Source organism: Phoca vitulina, unplaced genomic scaffold (assembly GCF_004348235.1).
Source record: "Phoca vitulina isolate PV1807 unplaced genomic scaffold, GSC_HSeal_1.0 scaffold51, whole genome shotgun sequence".
Taxonomy (NCBI): domain Eukaryota; kingdom Metazoa; phylum Chordata; class Mammalia; order Carnivora; family Phocidae; genus Phoca; species Phoca vitulina.
The window spans coordinates 676,808-682,807 of record NW_022589754.1 but is presented as its reverse complement, the minus strand read 5'-3'; positions in this window follow the sequence as shown (position 1 = coordinate 682,807).

The following is a 6,000-nucleotide window of genomic DNA, read 5'->3' as shown; positions in this document are numbered from 1 at the left end:
CCAATAGGATCCAACAGTATATTAAAAGGATTATCCACCATGACCAGGTGGGATTTATTCCTGGGAAGCAAGGATGGTTCAACATTCACAAATCAATCAATGTCATAGAGTACATTAATAAAAGAAAAGACAAGAACCCTATGATCCTCTCCATTGGTGCAGAAAAAGTGTTTGACAAAATATAGCATCCTTTCCTGATTAAAACTCTTCAAATTATAGGGATAGAGGGTACATTCCTCAATATCATAAAAGCCATCTATGAAAAGCCCACTCAAATATCATTCTCAATGCAGAAAAAGTGAGAGCTTTTCCCTTAAGGGCAGGAACATGACAGGAATGCCCACTCTCACCACTATTGTTCAACATAGTACTAGAAGTTCTAGCTTCAGCAATCAGACCACAAAAAGAAATAAAAGGCATTCAAATTAGCAAAGAAGAAATCAAACTCTCACTCTTCACAGATGACATGATACTTTATGTAGAAATCCCAAAACTCCACCCCCAAATTAATAGAACTCATACAGAAATTCAGCCAAGTGGCATGATACAAACTCAATGCACAGAAATTAGTTGCATTTCTATACACTAACAATGTAACTGAAGAAAAAGAAATTAAGGAATTGATTCCATTTACAATAGCATCAAAAACCATAAGACACCTAGGAATAAACCTAATCAAAGAAGTAAAGGATCTATACTCTATAAAGTACAGAACACTTATGAAAGAAATGGAGGAAGTCACAAAGAGTTGGAAAAACATTCCATGCTCGTGGACTGGAAAAGCAAACATTGTTAAAATATCTATGCTGCCCAGAGCAATTTACACTTTCATTGCAATCCCTATCAAAATACCATTGACATTTTTCATAGAGCTAGAACAAACAATTCTAAAATTTGTGTGGAACCAGAAAAGACCCCGAATCACCAGGGGAATGTTGAAAAGGAAAACCAAAGCTGGGGACATCGCAATGCCTGACTACGAGCTATATTACAAACCTGTAATCATCAAGACAGCATGGTACTGGCACAAAAACAGACACATAGATCAATGGAACAGAATAGAGAGCCCAGAAATGGACCCTTAACTCTATGATCAACTAATCTTTGACAAAGCAGGAAATAATAACCAATGGAAAAAAGACAGTCTCTTCAGTAAATGGTTCTGGGAAAATTGGACAACCTTATGCAGAAAAATGAAACTGGATCATTCTCTTACACCATACACAAAGCTAAACTCAAAATGATCTCAATATGAGACAGGAATCCATCAAAATCCTAGAGGAGAACATAGGCAGTAACCTTTTTGACATCGGCCTCAGCAACTTCTTTCAAGAGCCATCTCTAAACACAAGGGAAATAAAAGCAAAAATGATCTTTTGGGAATTCAAGTTAAAAAGCTTCTGCACAGCAAAGGAAACAGTCAACAAAATTAAGAGGCAAGCCAGGGAATGGGAAATTATGTTCACAAATGATATTTCAGATAAAGGGCTGGTATCTAAGATCTATAAAGAACTTCTCAAACTCAACACCCAAAAAACAAATAATCTAGTCAAGAAATGGGCAGAAGACATGAACAGACACTTCTTCAAAGAAGATATACGAATGGCCAACAGACACATGAAAAAATGTTCAACGTCACTAGCCATCAGGGAAATACAAATCAAAACCACAGTGAGATACTACCTTACACCAGTTAGAATGGTAAAAATTAACAAGACAGGAAACAACAAATGTTGATGAAGATGTGGAGAAAGGGGGACTCTCGACACTGTTGGTGGGAATGCAAACTTGTACAGCCACTCTGGAAAACAGTATGGAGGTTCCTCAAGACGTTAAAAATAGAACTACCCTATGACCTAGCAATTGCACTCTTGGGTATTTACCCCATGACACAGATGTAGTGAAAAGAAGAGGCACATGCACCCCAATTTTCATAGCAATAATATCCACAATAGCCAAACTGTGGAAGGAGCCGAGATGCCCTTCAACAGATGAATGGATAAAGATGCGGTTCGTATATACAATGGAATATTACTCAGCCATGAGAAAGGATGAATACCTTCCATTTCCATTGACATGGAACTGGAGGGGATTATGGTAAGTGAAATAAGTCAAGCAGAGAAGGACAATTATCATATGGTTTCACTCAGATGAGGGACATAAGGAATAGCGCAGAGGACCATAGGGGAAGGGAGGTAAAACTGAATGGAAGAAATCAGAGAGGGGGACAAACCATGCGAGACTCTGGACTCTGGGAAACAAACTGATGGTAACAGAAGGGAGGTGGTGGGGGGATGAGGTAGCTGGGTGATAGGTATTAAAGAGGGCATGAGTTGAGGTGTGCACTGGGTGTTATATATAATTAATGAATGTTGAACCCTACATCAAAAACTCATGATGTGGGGCGCCTGGGTGGCTCAGTCATAATGTCTGCCTTCGGCTCAGGTCATGATCCCATGGTCCTGGGATCAAGCCCCTCATCAGGCTCCCTGCTCAGTCGGAAAGCCCGCTTCTCCCTCTCCCACTCCCCCTGCTTGTATTCCCTCTCTTGCTGTCTCTCTCTGTGTCAAATAAATAAATAAATAAATAAATAAATAAATAAATAAATAAAATCTTAAAAAACACTAATGATGTACTGTATGTTGGCTAACTGAACATAATAATAAAAAAAATGTTTGGAAGAAGTCACCTGTAAATCCATCTTGCCCTGGACTTTTGCTTTTTGGGAATTTTTGATTACTGACACAATTTCTTTGCTTGTTATCAGTCTGTTCAATATTTCTATTTTTTCCTGTTTCAGTTTTGGTAGTTCATATTTCTAGGAATTTATCCGTTTATTCTATGTTGTCCAATTTGTTGGCATATAGTTTTTCATAATATTCTTTTGTTATCACTTGTATTTTTGTGGTATTGGTTGTTATTTTTTCTCATTCATTTGGGGTTTTATTTATTTGAGTCCTTTCTCTATTTTTCCTGGTAAGTCTGGCTAGAGGTTTATAAATTTTATTGGTATTTTTCAAAGAACAAACTCCTAGTTTCATTGATCTGTTCTTTTTTTTTTTTTTTTTTAGTCTCTATATCATATATTTCTGCTCTAATCTATTATTTCCTTCTTTCTGCCGGTTTTAAATTTTGTTTGTTGTTTTTTTTTTTCTTTTAAAAATATGTATTTACTTGAAGGGGGGAAATCGGAGGAGGAAACAAACCATGAGAGACTATGGACTTTGAGAAACAAACTGAAGGTTCTAGAGGGGAGGGGGGTGGGGGGATGGGCTAGCTTGGTGATAGGTATTAAAGAGAGCACGTACTGAATGGAGCACTGGGTATTATATGCAAACAATGAATCATGGAACACTACATCAAAAGCTAATGATGTAATGTATGGTGATTAACATAACATAATAAAATAAAATTTAAAAAATATATATGTATTTACTTATTTTAGGGAGAGACAGTATGAGTGGGAGGAGTGGGAGAGGCAGAGGGATAGGAGGAGAGAAACACAAGCAGACTCTGAGCTGAGTCCAGCGTGTGATGTGGGGCTCTATCTCACGACCTGAGCTGAAGCCTAGAGTTGGATGCATAACTGACTGTGCCACCCAGGTGCACCTATTGTTGTTTTTCTAGTTCCTTTAGGTGTAAAGTTAGGTTGTTTATTTGAGATTTTTCTTGCTTCTTGAAGTAGGTCTGTATTGCTAGAAACTTCCCTCTCAGAATCGCTTTTGCAGCACCTCAAATATATGGAGTGTCATGTTTTCATATTCATTTGCTTCCATATACTTTTTTATATATATTCTTATTTCTTGGTTGCCACATTCATTGTTTAGTAGCATGTTATTTAACTTCCATGTATTTTTTGTTTTTCCATATTTTTTCCTTGTGGTTGACTTCTAGTTCCATAGAAGAATGGAGAGAGGCTGTTCCCTCTTCATGAAGTGCGTCTGTGAGAGGTGGCATTGCCTCTTCAGGGACAAAATTCACCATTTCCGTCTCCCACTGGTCAGCATACATGCAGAGAAAACCTGCTAGGGCAGCTCAACTGGACACTGGCTGTTTCAAATGCCATGCCCCTGCACTCTGGCATCACTGCCCTTCTGGGTCAAAACTGCATCAGTCCCAGTACAGTGGAATGCTCTCCCAGAAGACCAGTGCATGTGCCTGCCACACCAGGTCCCTAAAGTTTGGAGTTTTAAAAGTCAGGTGGCTTGGCTTGGAAAGAGCCCAAAGTGCACTGAATTGCTCCAGGCAGGTAGGCAACCTGGAGACAGACAGTGTGGTAACAGTGATCTGAAAAATGCCTAAGACACACAAGGGGAAATTGTTAGCTCTTCTGGGAGGTCTTCCTGAGAGCAGAAATCATTGGAATCCCTTCTCCTGGGACAAAAGAGCTGAATGGAACCACTTTCTGGCCCCCTTTCTCTCTCTCTTTCTTCTGGATTCCTATGATATGAATATTATTACATTTGCTGGAGTCACTGAGTTCCCTAAGATAGAGTTTCCCAGACAAACAAAAACTAAAGGAGTTAGTGACCACTAAGCCAGCTCTGCAAGAAATATTAAAGGGGACTCTGAGTGGGAAGGAAAGACCAAAAGTGACAAAGACTAGAAAGGAAGAGAGAAAACCTCCAGAAACAATAACAAAACAAGTAAAAAATGACAATAAATACATATCTATCAATAATTGCTTTGAATGTAAATGGACTAACTACTCCAATCAAAAAACATAAGGTGCCAGAATGGATAAAAAAAACAAGGCCTATCTATATGCTCCCTAAAGATACCCATGTTAGACCTAAAGACATCTGCAGATTGAAAGTAAGAGGATGGAGAAACATTTATCATGCAAATGGATGTCAAAAGAAAGCACAAGCATGGGGAGTGGCAGGCAGAGGGAAAGGAAGAAACAGGCTCCCTGCTGAGCAGAGAGCCCAATGTGGGGCTCGATCCCAGGATTCTGGGATCATGACCTGAGCCAAAGGCAGATGCTTAATCCACTGAACCACCCAGGTGCCCCAAATAAATAAAATCTTAAAAAAAATAAGTCAGTCAGAGAAAGACAAATACCATATGATTTCACTCATATGTGGAATTTAAGAAACAAAACAGATGAACATAGGGGAAGGGAAGGAAAAATAAAATAAGCTAAAACAGAGGGAGGCAAACCATAAGAGACTCTTAACCCCCAGTATGGCTGTCTGCTAGGTCCAGCCATGACTGCTACAGGCTTGCTGGTGAGTGGGTCTGGCCCTCAGCCCATCTAGCTGAAAAGCTTAACCACAACTATTGTGGGTATGCTGATTTATGGGGTTGAACCCCAACATGGCTGGCTGCCAGGCCTGGCCATGACAGCTATGGGTGCACTGGTGGGCAAAGCAGGCCTCCTGTGTGGCTTGCTGTGAAGTAGGTATTCTAGTGTGGAGGGCTGGTCCCTTGGGACAGGAGCCCTTGGGATGGGCTCCAGTGCCAGTTGAGGATGTCCACAAGGAGTTTCAGGGCTGTGAGCTGCTTGAGATGGCCTCTGCTGCTGGCCAAGCCTGTCCACCAGGATTGGCAAGGCAGTGAGATGCTGGGGAGGGGCTCTGGCCCAGTGGGTGGTTTGGGCAAGGTGAATTCTCAGAAGAAAGTCAGGATGGGGCAAGCAGTGCTTGTACAGTAGATGGAGAATGTTAGAAACGGGGCTCACCAGCACTGGGCCAGCTAGGTAGAAGGGAGGTGCTAAAAAAGGAAAAGGTACCTGCCAGTGCTTCTGTCCCCAGAGAATGTTCCAATAGAGCCCTGCCTCTCTGCACCCACCCTAGAATTAGTCAGTGGATCCTCATGTGTAACCCAGGTATTTTTCAAACTATTGCCTTTGTGCTGGGACTCAGAATGAGTGATAGTGTGTGCACACCTTTTAAAAGCAGAGTTGCAGTTTCCTAGTGCCCTCCAGTTCTCCTGAACATAAGCTTTGTTGGTTTTCAAAGCCACACACTATGGGGGCTCATCTTTCTCATGCAGGTC